The sequence below is a fragment of the Pleurodeles waltl genome, chromosome 1_2 (assembly GCF_031143425.1).
Source record: "Pleurodeles waltl isolate 20211129_DDA chromosome 1_2, aPleWal1.hap1.20221129, whole genome shotgun sequence".
Taxonomy (NCBI): Eukaryota; Metazoa; Chordata; class Amphibia; order Caudata; family Salamandridae; genus Pleurodeles; species Pleurodeles waltl.
This window is the reverse complement of record NC_090437.1, coordinates 413,561,500-413,579,538: the sequence shown is the minus strand read 5'-3', so window position 1 is coordinate 413,579,538 and position 18,039 is coordinate 413,561,500. Positions and strand designations below refer to the sequence as shown.

At 45.6% G+C, this 18,039-nt stretch overlaps 1 long non-coding RNA gene across 1 annotated transcript in view; it reads right to left on the bottom strand.

Annotated features, from left to right (window-relative positions):
• The window catches only part of LOC138300710 (uncharacterized), a 179,503-nt gene extending 162,650 nt beyond the window's left edge, over positions 1-16,853 (bottom strand). The window contains exon 1 of the long non-coding RNA XR_011204988.1: positions 16,743-16,853. This is a non-coding gene — a long non-coding RNA (uncharacterized lncRNA). The remainder of the gene's footprint in view (positions 1-16,742) is intronic.
• Between the last annotated feature and the right edge of the window lie 1,186 nt (positions 16,854-18,039).

The following is an 18,039-nucleotide window of genomic DNA, read 5'->3' as shown; positions in this document are numbered from 1 at the left end:
GTCTCACTGACCCCATCCCACTCTGTGATGAACTTGGGTCTGCTGCCTTTCCTCATTGTCTGACCTAGGCCCAGCAGTCTAAACTCTCCTGGGACCTCTGAGGGGGGGGGGCCGGGATGTGTGTGTGTGTGTTTGTGCATGTGGGTGGGTGTGAGTGTGTGCTTTACTTAATGTTTGGTGCATGCGTGTATGTTTGAATATTTGATGAGTGTTGTGAATGGATATGCGTGCAAGTGTGAATGAATGAGTGTGAGTGTGCTTTCCGCCCTCCCATCTCCCTCCTAAAATTACCAGCCGGCACTGCCTTACAGATATGGTTCAAAGGTGTGCCCCGTTGCTGCATCACTAAAAGTGACGCAACAGTGGTGCAAGACTCTCGTAAACGTGCCCTTAGTGGGAAGGAAGCAAAAATTCAGGCCTTGCAGTCGCTCAATTACTGTTTGTATGACTCAGACTCAAATCTTTCATTTGCCTGAATGTGAAACATCCATTACGAAACAGAATTCATTTGAATTTATATACAATATGTTGTGGTAATCCAACTGTGTTGATTACCATACAGAAGTGCAGCTACTCAACTTGTAATCAGACAAGGTACATGGATGTTGGTTCACCCAAATGCATGGGTTAGCCTAGGGGACATCACACACCCTTTGACCTGTCAAGACTTCAACAAATTGATCTCTATGTCCCACCTGTGGCCTCTCAACAGTCTCCAGTTTTCTGTTGGGAAAGTGGGTTTGGAGGGGCAAAAGAGGGAAGGCAAAGAAAGTAAATAGGGATGTTTGAGCTCTGCTACTGCCGCATCCTTCATGGCTCTTGAGACAAGGGGCAGGAAAGGCAGATCTAAGAGTACCAAATTGGAAGCCAAAGCTGGGAACTGCTATCTCTGACTACCATAGTAGATGTCCACAGACAGATTACTTACTCTATATGGTTTAACTGTGCTGTGAGAGTCCACGTTGCACTTCCAGAATATTAGGTTTTAGGTAAGGAAATTATCCCTCTAGACGCGTCAAGCATTTACTGTGGCCAGACTTAATGAGATATGCATGTATCACACTCCTTCCTATTGCTTTAGTCATGGTGTTTAAAAGCCACAATGGTTTCCTATTGCATTTGACAGACGCTTCACAATGTAAAACTTCTTCGAATTACATTTGCTAAAGCATTCATAATGAAAAGCACCTTCCTAAAAGATTCTTCCTATTGTATTTGTGAGCGAGTTCACAATGTAAAAACTGTTCCTCTTGTACCTGTCACACAGTTAAAAATGCAAAATCCCCTCTTATTTGTCATGGAAAGCACAATGTAAAACCCCTTATTATTGCATTTATCATAGAGTTGACAATGCAAAACACATTTATATTTTATCTGAGAACTCCATTTTAAGAACACCCAGGGTAATAGGAAATTACCAGCCCCAACTATGTCACTGTGCATCTCCAATATCCTGGGGCCTCTGTACCCCAGGCCCTTAAACTGGGGGCCAGGAGCCTAGTGTCTTTAGGGGTAACTAGCCAAAGCAGCACAAAGCTTGCTACAGATAGAAAGTCAGGACAGCGCAAGAACAATATTAACAATAGATCAGTTACAAAACAGTGGTCAGTTTTTAAAAACTAAAAGTATTTTCATTCGCACACAACTAATTGCTATAGCCAAAATGTAAAATAGAACATTTCAGGTAGAATTATAAATTAAAATCAGTCCTATAGGGGGCTCACAAATTAACTAAAGTGCAAATAATGTACTCTAAAAAAATATCAAAGGAGCCAAATAACCTGGTAAATGTAGACTATTCCTATTATCTTTGGGGTTCGAAGTGACAAGTTACGTACCAGCAGGCTCTAATCCATAAAAACAGCAATATCTGTAAATCAGCCAAAAGGAAAACGTATAATATTCATGATCCGAAACGTCAAGCCTAATGGCTTTGTTGAGGCATTCATAGTAGAAAATGAGGAGTCTATAGCCTTTGTCAGCACATTTAGGCCCTCATTATAACATTGGCGGTAAAAAACGCCTACTGCCGCGGTGACGGCTGCCAAAAGACCGTCGCCGCGGCTACCAGCCGTCCACCATATTATGACCACAGCCGGATTTCCGCCACAAGAAGGGCGGACATCCGGCTGTGGCCATACTGGCGGTAAGGCGGCGCTGCTACCACCAGCAGTGTCACACCAGTAGACGACTACCAGCCGTATTATGACAAATAATACAGCCTGGCGGTGTTCTGCTGGAGGGCACTGCTGGCAGTAGCAGCGTCCCGTCCTGTCTCCTGCCAGAGGACCCCCTGGATCAGGTAAGTCAGGTCTCCAACAGGGGGAGGGGGGTGTTGTGTGTGTATGTGCATGTATGTGTGAGTGTGTGAGTGATTGCGGGTGTGTGTTTAGTGTTGATTGCGTGCATGCATGTATGGAAGAGTGAGTGCGTGTATGTATAGGAATCGAAATACGTGTCTGCAGATGTGTGTGTGCGCGGATGTGTGTGTGATTGGATGCATGCATGCGTTTTTGTATGTGTGAATGAGTGTGTGTTTGTGTGTGTGTGAATGGGGGGGGTGGATGTAGGAGGAGTGGGGGGTGTTTGGAGAGGTAGGTGGAGTGGGAGCATCCTATCAGTGACAGGGAAGGAATTCCCTGTCATTGATAGAGCTTACCGCCATGGCTTTCGTGGTGTTACGAATGCCATGAAAACCATGGCGGTAGCTGGGGTCATAATCCCTCAGGCGGGACAATGGCGGCCGCTGGGCTGGAGATGGTTGTCTCCAGCCTGGCGGCTGCTACTGCTGTGGCAGTCGGAGTGGGACATTGGTGGGTTGGCTTCAGCCAACCCGCCAATGTCATAATGTGGCAGTAAGCTACTACCGCCACATCAATGCTGACCGCCGGGATCATAATGACCCCCTTAATAATCAATAAAACAAGGCCATGATTTATACTAGCTTTGCACTGAATTAGTGTCATATTTTTACGCTAATTCAGGGCAAATCTAACTCCATATTTATACTTTGGCGCTAGACCCGTCTTGCGCCGAAGGTATGTAGTTAAAGTCATTATTTGCTAGCAGGAAAATACCTTGCATCATTGAGATGCAAGGTAGGTGTTCCCGGGCAAAAAATTACTCTAAGGCCCTAGCATCTTATTTATTCTCCCGTGAAAAAATTGTGCACGGTAGGGAGGCGGGCCTAAATAATGGAGTTAAGCTTGCTTAGCGCCATTATTCAACACCTGGGTCATGGCAGGCGTTAGGGGACCTGAGGGCCTATTTCTATGGGGGAACACCATGGAATGAGCCCAAAGGTGCCCTCCCCAGGCCCCAGGGACATCCCCGCCCACACCAGAAGGACATTGGAGGATGGAGGACCCCATCCCAGGTAAGTATAGGTAAGTAGAGGTAAGTAATTTGTTTATTTTTTCAAAGTGCCATTGGGGGCTCTGAAATGCCCCCCACCCCCCTACATGGCACTGGGTGCAATGGCCATCCCCAGGAGACCCTTGTCCCCTGTGCTGGCCATTGGGGTGGTGGGCATGACTCCTGTCTTTACTAAGACAGGAGTCATGTGGTATAGTAGGTTTTGCATCAAGAAATGACTCTGGGCTAGTTAGAGTCATCATTTTATACTCTAACCAGCCTAACGTCATTTTTGGTGCAAAACTCCCTTCTCCCATACCGCCACCCCCTCCTGGCTAACGTCATTTTCCCTGATGTTAATCCATCCTTTGCACTGGCTTGCGCCATTCCATAAATAAGACACCCGTCCTGGCATCTTGGAATGGCGTTAGCCGGCGGTAAACTTTTTACGCAAAACTGCGTCTAGCGCAGTTTTGCGTGAAAAAGTATAAATATGGGCCCAAGTGTTTTGACTTTAACATGACCATTAATATGACCAATTTGGCTCTGCCTTGAGAGACCCAGAAAACAATTTAGGCAGTTCCAAAGTAAAAATTAACATGAACATTAACTCCTCCTCTGAAAACACCAATCACTTACTTTTACTAGACCTAAAATGGTATCTGTGTACTAAACACCTTTCTTTGTATTTGTCAAACAGTTCAAACTGTAAGTTCCTTTCCTATTGTGTTTGGTGAGTTCACAATGCAAACCATTTCTTATTGTAGTTATCAGAGAGCTCACATCATAAAATCATGAAACCCTTTTGTATTGTATTTTCCAGATACTTTAGAATCTAAAGGCTGTTCCTATTGTAATTGTCAAAAACTTCAACAACCCCCCTCTTGTTGTCATGGCATTCACAAAGGAAAACCCCACCCTATCTTATTGGCAAATTGTTCACAGTGCATATGTCAAAGGATTCACAGCGTAAATCCCCTTTGTTTCCTGTTCAGCATGATGTGCACAATGTACAATCCATTCCTGTCATATGAGGCAGAGATTTCACTATGTAAAAACCCCTTTCCGTTGTATTTGAGAAATCTGGTTCAGATGTTCACATGGCAGTTGGACATTACTAGCCTCAGTTTTGTCACCAGGGGTTTTTCACCTCTGATGTCTTGGGCCTCTGTATCCCCAGTGTGGAATCCCTTGTCCTTCATCAAAGCTCTCTCTGGGGACGGTCTCTCACCCTTACCTATGATTATTAATGCCCCTCTCACTCAAGACATCTTCTCAGAAGCCTCAAGACGTGTTATAGCCTCCCACTTCAAAATAATCCTACACTAGAACCTGATGACTTTGTCAACTATTGTCCATTTGCTCAACTAACATTCTTCGGGGACATCATTTAAAAAGTAGTCTATGTTCCACTCCAATATCACATCATTGCTAACTATCTCTTTCACAACTACTAGTCTGGCTTCAGATCACACAGCAACATGGAGACCGCTACCTTAGACATCATAGAAAATGCCCTCTTGACCACAGTTGAAGATGATTACTGCCTCCTGATATTGCTGGAACTCTCCACTGACTTTGACACAGTTGATCATCCCACCCTCATACACACCCTGCAATCATGAACGGGATTTACCAGCAATTTAGTTCATTGTTCTCCTCCTACCTTACTAACTAACACAAGCCTGTTCACATGGGCAACTCCAAGCCCCTGAAGATCCCTATACCTTCTGGAATTCTCTGAATTTCATACTGTTTCCTGTCATTTACAACCTCTACATTGAGTCACTTGGTGCTCTACTCTCAGATTACAGCATTAAGATTCACTAATATGCCAATGATATACAATTCTACATGAAAGTCTCCTTTGCTTCAGACATCCAGTGCCTGATACACTGACTGCACATCATCAAGACCCTACCTGAAGGTCAACCCAACTAGGACAGAATTCCTAATTTTTGCCAAGAACAAGAAAACAAGAAACGGGAAGAGGACAAATCTGGCTCAATGGCATGGACCTTGACAGCTTCAAACTCAGATTTCCACTGGAGGCCAACTGACTTTGGCTCATTATGGACAACAACATCAACCACAAATAGCACATTGCCAAAAGGGAAGGACTGTACCAACTCTCTCTTTTAAAGAAAGTGAAATAATTTATTCCAGCAAGAGACTCCAGACCTGCTGTTCAAGTACTCATACTCGCAGATTTGGATGATAGTAACACCCTGCTCCATGGCCTACCAGTGCTCCACAATGGAAAACCTCAAGGTCATACTACCTGCCCCAACATGTCTCATCCAGTGCCTGAGCAAATATGATCATATCACCCCTGTCTGAAGGAACTCCATAGGGTCCCCTTTGCCTGCCGGCATCTTCTTCAAAACCAGCTGCATCATTTACAAATACATATCAACCAGCACCCACACCTATCAAGCAGACAAGCTCTCCATCTATGATGGTTCTTTGCACACTCACAACCAAGACACCACCATACTGCTAACTAAGAAGTGTAACAAAAAAAAAAAAAACAAGCAGCAGGCCTTTTCCATTTCTGCACCCAGGATGTGGAACAACATCCCCATATCCATTAGGTCTGCCCCAACACTTCAACAATTTAGGAAAATGTTGAAGGCTCACCTCTTTACAGACCACAACATCCAAATGTTTTACGAGTCCACACTCCAGCTACCTCTTCTGTCACTCATTTTCTTTATGCTTGTCTTTGGCCGGTGCAGCACTCCACTGCCTTTTGTCTAGATTTGCACCATGGAAATATCAATATTTACAAACATAATGCTAAAATCAGCAATGCCCCTTTATGGAACTATGTGAAACAATGGAGCTTTTTACAATTGAAAGGTTTATGCATTGACAAGTCATTCACACTGCAAACCTTTATCAACACATTTATTAATCACTAAAACAAGAGTGTTGGTTTTAACACGAACATAGAGAAGAACTTTTTGTCTCCACAAAAGGGACATACAAAAAACAATTTAGGCAGGCCCAAAGTAAACATTAACATAGACTCTCTGACTATTGTGGTCAGACCTAAAAAGGGACGCATGTACTAAACCACTTCCTTTTACATTTGTGAAAGTTCACAGTGTAAAACCCATTTCTATTGTGTTTGTCAGGAAACTCACAACATAAACCCTCTTCCTGTTGCATTTGTTCAAAATTTAAAGCCCTGCATATGTTGTTTGGAAATGTGTTGATCTCAATGTAAAACCCCTCCTATAATATTTGTCAAAGACTTCACAATGTGTACCCTCTTCCTACTGTATTGGCCACATGGCTGCACCATGCAAACCTCTTCCTAGTTACCCGACCAGGAGTTTGACTTAAAAATGTATTTTTAGTTGTGAGCAATCACGCCACTCCTTAGGCGAACATCTTTTTTTTTCAATCAAATGCTTGGATATAAGATCAATATCTCAGCAACGCAATTCAATAGACCTCTATTAATACTGTTTCTTACAGCTCTTTTTGCTGGTGATCACACAGGCCCAGGAAGACAGCTGTGCCATTAAGCCAGGCCCAAACACCAATGAAATTCCAAAAATCAAGGTTTGTCAGAGGGGTTTCACAATAAACATTTCAGGCCTTATGCCTTTGTTATACTTTTTCATAATATCAAACCCTTGCATCTGACATAGCTTTTTAGGAAAAAAGCAATGAGGCCTACTGACACGATCATTGGCATGTTCCAAAAGCCAACTGTAGTGAACATAATCTGTGCAATACAAGCACACTTTTTCAACTAAAGCACCAACGTCTGCCCATTCAAATAACATAGGCAGAAAGATAAACATGAGGTCTCTCAATCATGGGTTTTAAAGATATGTTTCTGTTAATCGCATAAAGTGAGTGGCAGCTACGCTGTAAAAAAACCTAAACAGCAATTGACCTTGTTCCTTCAGAGTGAGCTATCATGATTCACACCAATAGGTGGCATCAAAAACTGTATTTTGTCTTTCACAAACAAACAAGCTTACCTTGTTATGAGCTGCTCTTAGGATTACAAACAAAAGCGGGGCTCCTCTCCACAATATTTTTTGTTCTGGCCCCTCAGAATCTTTTCACAAGCATGGACAAACATCTACACACCAAACATACAAGTAACAATCACCAGAGGAGTACCTGAAGAGATACCCTTTCTTTTGTATGTTAAATATACTCACTTGGCCTCATTGCTTTTCTTTCCACACACCCAAAACCACTTCATCACTTTTCACTTAGGTCTGTACTATACAAGTGAATGTACATATACACTTAAATATATACATGTGTGTGTGTGTGTGTATATATCGTTCCTTGAGAGAAGGGTATATAAGGACTTTGCAGAGCGGCCAATCCTGCACACAGGTGTTCATGCAGACGCCACTCCCTCATGAAACCCTACTATGCACAGCCTTCGTCCTGTACAGAGGTCTTTGCAGCGAGGCCAGACCCTCACCAAACAATAGTACTCACCACCTTTGTCCTGTACACAGGCATTCACATACAGACATCAGTCCCTCACCAAATTCTACCATGCACAGCCTTTGCCCTATACAAAAGTCTTCACAGACAGTACAGTCCCTCACCAAACCCTACTACACACACAGCCTTCTCCCTGTGCAGAGATCTTCGTGAAGACGTCAATCACTCACCAAATCCTACTATGCACAGTCTGTGCTGTATGTATGGAATGTGTGTACAGCCCACTCCCTCCAGACATCTAAGCCTCACTATGAGGGAAGCCCCTACTACACACAGCCTGAGTTCTCTCTGCAGCTCTTGCCAGACAACCCACTTCATCCCCATACTCAGACTTACTTATATAGCAATAGCCCACTAGTTAGATATGCAGGTAATATTTTACCTTATGTTACAAAGGTAACATAGCCTGGCAGCCCACAAGGAGGCCACCCGCAAGCACCACCAGCTAATCCGACTTGCCAAACGTTCCCACTTCACAGAACGCCTGAACAACAACGCACACGACAGCAAAGAACTCTTCTGCATCGTGAAAGAGCTCTCCAATCCCAGCGCCAACGACATCCCACCATCCCAAGAACTATGCAACGCCCTGTCCACCTTCTTCTATCAGAAGATCACCGACATCCACGACAGCCTCAACACCACGCCTCCGTCAGACCCCACCCCCGACAACTCCATCTGCACCAACCGCTACACAGCCTGGACCCACGTAGACGACGCTGAAACTTGCAAGATCATGAACTCCATCCACTCAGGATCCCATTCAGACCCATGCCCCCACCACGTCTACAACAAAGCCGACTCTACCATCGCCCCCCAACTTCGAAAGGTCATCAACTTATCCTTTGAAACCGTGACTTTCCCGGACAGCTGGAAGCACGCCGAAATCCACGCCCTCCTCAAGAAACCCAAGGCAGACCCCAACGACCTCAAAAACTTCCGCCCGATCTCCCTCCTCCCCTTCCCGGTGAAGGTCATCGAGAAGATCGTCAACGCTCAGCTCACCCACCACCTCGAGGACAACTCCATCCTGGACCCCTCCCAGTCCGGTTTCAGACGCAACCACAGCACCGAGACTGCTCTCCTCGCCACCACAGAGGACATCAGACAGCAAATGGACAACGGCGAAACATCAGCCCTCATCCTCCTGGACCTTTCCGCAGGCTTCGACACGGTTTGCCACCGCACCCTACTAACACGCCTCCACAAAGCCGGAATACAAGAAAAAGCCCTCAACTGGATCTCCTCGTTTCTCTCCGGCAGAACCCAGAGAGTCCGACTCCCACCCTTCCGCTCCGAAGCCACCAACATCATCTGCGGCATACCCCAAGGCTCCTCTCTAAGCCCAACGCAGTTCAACATCTACATGGCCCCCCTCGCACAACTGGCCCGTCAGCACAACCTCAACATTCTCTCCTACGCCGACGACACCCAGCTCATCCTCTCCCTCACCAAAGACCCACACACCGCCAAAGCCAACCTCCACGAGGGATTGAAGTCCATCGCCAAGTGGATGAGAAACAGCAGCTTGAAGTTGAACTCCCACATGACGGAGGTCTTCATCCTCGGACACACCCCCTCAGCCTGGCATGACTCCTGGTGGCCCACCGCGCTGGGACCCCCTCCAACGCCAACCAACCACGCACGCAACCTGGGTTTCGTCCTCGACTCCGCCCTCACCATGTCCAGGCAGGTCAGCGCAGTTTCCTCCTCCTGCTACAACACCCTCCGCATGCTCCGTAGAATCTACAAATGGATCCCGACGGATACCAGAAAAACGGTGACCCAGGCTCTCGTCAGCAGTAGACTAGACTACGGCAATGCACTCTACACAGGCATCCCAGCGAAAGACATCTGACGTCTCCAACGCATCCAAAACGCCTCCGCCCGACTGATCCTCGACGCACCCCGCCGATGCCACATCTCCCACCACCTGAAAGACCTCCACTGGCTCCCCGTGGACAAGAGGATCACCTTCAAGCTCCTCACCCACGCTCACAAGGCACTCCACATAACCGGACCAGCCTACTTGAACAACAGACTCAACTTCTACACCCCCTCCTGCCAACTCCGCTCCGCCAACCTCGCCCTCGCCGTCGTTCCCCGCTTCCAACGCAAGACCTCCGGCGGCAGATCCTTCTCCTACCTCACCGCCAAGACCTGGAACACCATCCCGACCCCCCTGCGACAGACCCAGGACCTTCTCACCTTCAGGAGACTCCTCAAAAGCTGGCTCTTCAACCAGTAGCAGCAGGCCTCTCCCCCCCCCCTCAGCGCCTTGAAACCCTAATGGGTACGTAGTGCGCTCTATAAATCTTGTGATTGATTTATTGAAAAAACACAAAAAACTCACTGACAAAACCAATGGTTAAAGTGACGTTCTAAACAGGGGTGTTAACAACTTGCTGTTTTACATTAAAAAGCACCCTAGAAATTGACAGAAGAGCAAAGATTAAAGTGACATATTAGTTAGGTGTGGTTGTGACAAACATGTAAATTCTCTGGAAAAAAATGGTAAATTATACTTAGGTTAAAATGTCTATAAAAACCTACAATTTTATACTAACAAAACATTGAAAATCACAAGTTTTAGTTTAATGAGTTAACTATAACTTGCACTCCACCATGCACTTCTTATGATCTCACATTTATATCACTCATGACATGTTCATTTACATCAGTGATGGTGTCACAGATGATATCTCAAATGATGTTATTAATGCCATCACTGATGCCATCACTGATGATGTCATCCAGCATACTGATATTCAATTTACTCTACGATCCAGTACAGCCTTTGAACTATGTAAATAAGTATTAAGAGTCGCAGAATCATGTAAAGCATACATTTCATGAATGTAAGAAAGTGCCTTTTTTGTCTAATCGCCACCCCCAGCCCCACAAGGCATGGTGCTAATTTTGAAAAAGAAGAACATGTTCCTTTTGTGTTTTTCATGCCCTGACAGTGAAAACTCACAATTGTCATTTTCACAGTAGCAAAGCTTGTTGTCCCATGGGCTGGGGTTGGGTTACACTAGCCCAACTGCTAACTTCCAATTCCACCAAATATAATACTTCAAGGTATCAAGTTAATTGCTACATTAAACCCGACTTAATGCTGAAGTTGGATTTAAGTAACTTAGGGGCATATTTATACTCTGTTTGCGCTGAATGTGCGTCAAACATTTTGACGCACAATCGGCGCAAACCCTGCCCCATATTTATACTTTGACGTCCGACCCCGCGGGTGTCAAAATTCCACCATGTGCGTCATTGTACCACATGCAGTGTCTCTCTCTCTGTTCAGCCGTCAAAGACCTGGGACTTGTATACGTGGATAAAAAGCTGCATTAGCATATCTACACTACAGTGGTACCTTATAGCAGATTAACTTCTAAAAAGGCTGTGCATTCTGTGAATCTTTCACACTTGGGAACGGTACAATCGGAGTCGAAAGATAAATAAGTACAGTGCTGCTGCGTACAATTTGGCTAATTTAAGCCTGGAAAAGGGAAATTAATTCTTAAAGAGTACAGGAAAATAAGCCTTGATGAAGTCCCATTTGGGACGAAACACGTGTCGGCTGAATTGGATCATTAATCCACAAATTGATCTTCTACATCGGGTTTAATTGGATCATCAATCTACACATTGATTTTCTACATTTGATGATAAGAACTTTCAGTGCTACAATTCAACGATTTGGACATTTTTTATTTGCTTTATGGACTCACTGGAGCATGATGCTTTGACGTTATAGTTGCTGCAATACGTTGGGCTTTGATTAGGCCAGAGGTTTTGGGTCAATTGTGGGTTATTTATGTTTGTTTTTGACTTAGTCATGGTATATATGTTTTTTTGTTTTTTTGTTCCTTACAATTCTTCTGTTATATATGTATAATACATTTGTATTTTTTTTTATAAAAAGCACAATTGTAATAGTACAGTTTCTGATACATCACACACCATTGCCATATACATATGTTCTCTTTTCTTCTTGATTACATTATGGTTATGTACTAAACTTTTCAGCAGAATTTGCGTTAATTATATGCAAGGTAGGCGTTCCCTTCCAAAAAATGACTTTAAGGCCTGTGCCCCATATTTATACTCTGCCTCATTTTGACGCACAGGAGGGGGTGGGCCTTAAAAAAACGACGCATAGCCTGATGGGTGCCGTTTTTTAACGTCTGGGTCAGGGCAGGCGTTAAGGGACCTGTGGGCTCGGAAGGAGCCCAGAGGTGCCCTCCCCTGCCCCCAGGGACACCCCCTGCCACCCTTGCCCACCCCAGGGGGACACCCAAGGATGGAGGGACCCATCCCAGGGAAGTTGAGGTAAGTTGGGGGTAAGTATTTTTTTTCGTTTTTTTAAAGTGTCATAGGGGGGCCAGATTTGGGCCCCCCTACATGCCACTATGCCCAATGACCATGCCCAGGGGACATAAGTCCCCTGGGCATGGCCGTTGGGCAAGGGGGCATGACTCCTGTCTTTGCTAAGACAGGAGTCATGTCAATGGAGGTTGGGCATCAAAAAAAAATTCGCAAATCCGGTTTGAGGCCTGAATTTTGCCTCAGACCTGACCTGCCCCATTTTGTGACGCACAACCCCCATTTTCCCATACGCCGGCGCTGCCTGGTGTGAGTCATTTTTTTTGGCGCACACCAGTCCGCAGCGCCGGCTAATGTCATTCCATAAATAAGGCGCCCGCATGGCATGTTGGAATGGCGTTAGCCGGCGGTAAAATTTTTGACGCACAACTGCGTTGGCGCAGTTGTGCGTCAAAAAGTATAAATATGGGCCTTAATATCAAGGTGACTTTGCAAAGTCACAATTTTCTTGCCCCAAAGTTCGAGTAGCTGTTTCTGACTAAGTACTGCAGTTGTCATCTAAGATATCCTGCTGCCCACCTGTCAGGAGGTCTGATGGGCTTTCAGGAAAGGGAACACATTGTCTGCTGGAGGGTGGAGGTGTGACCTCCTCCTGACAGGATGACCCAAGTATGGTGGCCTGAGACAACCCAGCTTCATAGAGGCTACAGTCTCTGACAGCCAATTGTGAGTAAGACTGTATCCTGCCCTGTCCTATGTTGAGGTAGACATGCTGGCATTTCCCTTCAAATGAGGAAAACCCTTTGCAGAACAGGAAGGGTGGCTCATCATGCTACACATACCTCAGGAATGTGCCCATAGCTCTGACCCATAGAAGAAGGGTCCGAACATTTTGAATTTGGGCAGAGGGATGCAGTGTGGGGTTGTTTAATGCCAACTCCACAGAACGTGATGAAAGAGTAGGTTTGATTAGCCCTTGAAAATGTTGTCCCATTCGGTTAGGGAGTCCTTCCCACCTACAAACTCGACATTGGCATAAGAGTGGCACCCCTGGGTACCAGCCTCGCAGCCCTGCTGGATTTAGAAAGAACAGAAAAAGGACTGCACCTGCTTAACCTGTGGACTTCAGAAAGGAAGGCTGCACCAAGAAAGACTGCATCTGCTGAACCACAACAGAACTTAATAAATGGCTGCTCCTACTGTTGAACTGTCACAAGAGACCCAAGGGCTGCACCTGCTCCGACTTGTGCCAGGGACCACTGATTGGACTCCAAGGGATAGTTGGCTAGCCTCCTGTAAAGTCCCAGGGACACAAATCTGAAGAAGCCTGCACCTGCAAGTGCCGGCTGACCAGTTGCTAATGGACTTGCCCTGGGTTCCACTATTGTAGCTCATAAGATTGAGTCCTAACCCCCAAGAGGTGCCTTCCAGATCCTGGACACTTGGCTGGTGCTAGAGTGCACTCTTTTTCCATCAAGACTGCAACTTGAGACCCTAAAATAAAAAATAGCATTTTCTGGGCACAGAGTCCAAGGCTCATAGACTTCTACTACTGATTTGTAGGTAACCTCTAACACCACAGAGAACGAAGACTTTCACCAGACCCCTAAACTTCACCTGTCTGCTGACGTCAAACCCAACCCCAGACTCAAGATGTAGAGGATCCGACTGATAAGCCCACCAACAAGAAATAGAATCGGAAAAGTTGCTTTTAATTGTGAAGGTAAAGTCTTAATCGGGATGAGCCCAGCACGTGCATTTGACCCCGTGCTCTATCATGGTGGGCTTAAACTCTTACTTTGTCCCAGACCCTTGCATTCAAGACTCATAGACTACTGCTACAAGTAAAAAGCTTGTCAAACTTTTTCAAACTTTTTGGAGTGAATTGCAGATTTATGAGAATCTTGTGAAAATCATAACTTTGATTTTCTTCATCAGATATTTGTTGTTTTCATGTCTATTTGAAGAATAAAAATGTATACTATTTTTATAAACTGGAGTGTGATTTGTGTTGTGTTGGGTTCCTTTTTTATTGGCTGTTTTGGTACTGATAACTGCTTTACACTTGTACTCCTGTGGGTTAAGCTTGATTGAACTGTGCCACAGATATCCAGGACTGAGCTAAAGCTTAATTTAAAGAAACCTAACTGGGCCTGGTACAGAATAGCGACATTATTACTTGGTGAGGTCTCACAACCACCCTCACTAATATTCCACTTTCTCACAATAAACATATGTGCTTATATTGAATAATAATTAGACTGTAGTCTACTCCTAGACACACAGGTCCTATTGGGTGGACAATTCCCTACTATGAACATCCTTCTCAATGTGCAAAGATTTTTTATGGAAAGCCTGCTATCTCAAGACACCCAAGGCCCATTATGTGCCCAAGCCCCTACCACACACAACCTTCACTCTGTGCAAAACTCTTCACGGAAAGCCTACACTCTGCACTAAGTACAGTCGACGTCCTGGGCAGAGATCTTTATGGAGAGGCCGCTCCTTCCAGGCACCAAAATAGCATTAGGTGGCTAACCCCCTACTACGCATAGCCTTCACCCTCTGCATAGCTCTTCACAAAGAGCTCAGTCCCTACAGAAAACAAAGCCCCATTACATGGCCAAGCACCTACTACGCACAGCTGTCACCCTGTGCACAACATTTTAAGTAGGTCCCACTACCAACACCATTTTTATGACTGTTAGGAAAAAACTTTGCCTCTGCACCAATGCCATATGATAAATGCAGGCACGAAGCTAAAGTAGCTGTCAGGAGGCTAAATGACTGTGCATTATATACAGGTGGCACACAATTAGCTCATACCCTGGTGTAACCCCTTGGAAGGGGAAATGAGGATCCTATAGCCCCCTCACCCACTAGACATATGCCTGTTATGTGCAGGCACTTACTGTACCAGTCAGCTGGGCATCACTCTCCCTCTTTGAAATGTTGCCAAGTTTCCACCTGCACAGTGAAAAGCATATCAATGGCTTTAAACAACTGGGCTGCTTTCACTAATGTGCTGCCGCATGCAGGAACAAGTTCATGGCTATGCTGGGAACACTGCACTAATTGTGACTGTGAACACTGAGGCCCGTATTTATACTTTTTGACGCTAAACTGTGCTAACGCAGTTTAGCGTCAAAAAAGTTTAGCGCCGGCTAGCGCCATTCTGAAGCGCCATGCGGGCGCCGTATTTATTGAATGGCGTTAGCCGGCGCTAGCAGACCGGCGCTGCCTGGTGTGCGTGGAAAAAAACCACGTACACCAGGCAGCGCCGGCGTTGGGAAAAATGGCGTTAGGGCGTCTTAAAATGGGGCAAGTCAGGTTGAGGCAAAAAAATCGCCACCACCCGATTTGTGCCATTTTTAACGACGCCCAGATGCCATTTACATGACTCCTGTCTTAGTAAAGACAGGAGTCATGGCCCCTTGCCCAATGGCCATGCCCAGGGGACTTATGTCCCCTGGGCATGGTCATTGGGCATTGTGGCATGTAGGGGGGCACAAATCAGGCCCCCCTATGCCCAAAAAAAATATTAAAAAAAAAAAATGATACTTACCTGAACTTACCTGAATGTCCCTGGGATGGGTCCCTCCATCCATGGGTGTCCTCCTGGGGTGGGCAAGGGTGGCAGGGGGGGTCCCTGGGGGCATGGGAGGGCAGCTGTGGGCTCATTTTGAGCCCACAGGTCCCTTAACGCCTGCCCTGACCCAGGCGTTAAAAAGAGGCGCAAATGCGGGGTTTTTTGCCCCGCCCACTCCCGGGCGTGATTTTTGCCCGGGAGTATAAATACGACGCATTTGCGTCGCAGTCATTTTTTTAGACGGGAACGCCTACCTTGCATCTCATTAACGCAAGGAAGGCGTTCACGCAAAAAAATGACGCTCATTCCTCATACTTTGGCGCTAGACGCGTCTAACGCCAAAGTATAAATATGGCGTTAGTTTTGCGCCGAATTTGCGTCGAAAAAAACGACGCTAATTCGGCGCAAACGGAGTACAAATATGCCCCTGACTTTGGCTGCCTTTATGCACCCATTTAAATGTGCGATGCCAAGAAGACAAGGGCACTGCCTCATATTTGTGATATGGGACCATAATCCAATCCTAGATGTTCATTTAACAAATCTGTGAATTCTGGGAATTGTAGTACTGGTTATCATCAATTGAACGTATTGGCTAAAGTTTTAGATTTAGCGTTAGTTTGCAGAATGAAAAGGTGAAACGGAATATGATGTCCCCAATGCCATCCATTCATCCATTTTTGTGGAAACTGCAGACACAGAGCTGGGACTAAAACACTCTTTGAATAAAGGCTGAATACAGAGCACAAGTGTTCTGTTTTCAATTTGAAGGTTGCAAGAAGTACTGCTACTTTAAAATATACTTCAGTTTAAATACCCATCTTTGTAAATTACATCTCCAGCGTGAAGCTGTCACTACAGCACTTAGGCGGTCAATAAATATGCCCTTATCTTAAAATATGAAACAAAACCTTTCACAAACGCAATCGTACAGTGCACTAACCTGGTAAACATGAAAAGGAAATGTGATTCTGGTACTCACAGACAGATGCGGCTGAGACTTGCTTGAAACGGATTTCTTCGGAGACGCTACAAGTCTTACAAGAGACCCCGCCCAAGAGACCCTGCACAACAGTTGTCTGCCCCTGCTGTGATGAGCTCAGCCTTGCAATCACTCCCCCCCCCCCCCCCCCCACCCTCCCGTGCGTTTTCCTAATTTATTATTGGTATGATTCTATTTCAAGTGACGCACGACAAATCGGATTGCGTTAACTCTTTGATGACCGCACCTTTCTGCACAAGACTCGCAGAAACTGGTTGAAAACCAGTGGTGGCTCTCAAGTGCCAAGGCTGGCTGTTTTTGAAGCACACTTCCTGACTGAAAAAAACATGTGAACATGGGGGAGCCGGCATAGCCCGTCACCCCCAGAGTCGTTTGGCAGGTCGCAGGTTGATGCAATAGGAGAGTACGCCTGCCACGAATGGCTTCGGCGTCCGCATGTTTGGGAGTGGACTTTGTGGGTGTTTTGTGACGTGCTCAGTGTAAGGTTTTTGATTTGGCCTTTTCCTGGGCAGGCTGATTAGCAGTTGGGTCGTTAGGAGGTAGGCTTGTGCTGTCGTTTTTTCTTTAAAGGAATAGTTACAGAATGAAGAGATGTTTCTGGCGGATGTTGCAGAAGCGGACCACAGCCTATGTTCACAGTTCCACCTGTAGACTTTTCCCAATGGTCAGCGGCCCCCAGCTTTGGCAAGTGTTCCCTGTCATGTCCATGTTATCATTCGCCCTACTTGCTGGACGTATGACAAGGCCCTTGAAAATGCACTTAGCTCACATATTGGAGAATAGGAGATTTCATTATATAACGTCCAGTCCTTGACATTTTGAGCGTTTTTTGCTCTGATTTTTGGAGATCAAAACACAGAAATAGCACTACATTCTGAACACAGAAACAGACGGTGGAGTTCCAGAAGCAAGAAAATCTGGCAGCCTGAACAGCCTCATGCACGGGATGACTGGGTGGGGTGGGGGAGGTTCAGGGCAGCGCTAGACTGGGAACTCACAGCAAACCCTGGCAAATTGTGTCAGATCAGCCCCTATAGGGTGCATAGCGAGGGGGCCTGAGTAGTACGAGAACATTTGGAAAAAAAAAGACAAACATGGTGCATTCTACAACACACTTTTCATTATATGTTCAATTGTATTTGTTTGTAGAGCGTGACCTTATAGTGCATCAGGATATGGCAATCTTTATTGGGGCACTTCAATGATTCCCTCACCATCACCCTCTAACAGTGCTTCTCATTTCTCCATAGCCCCTCTCTCACATGTATGTTATTTG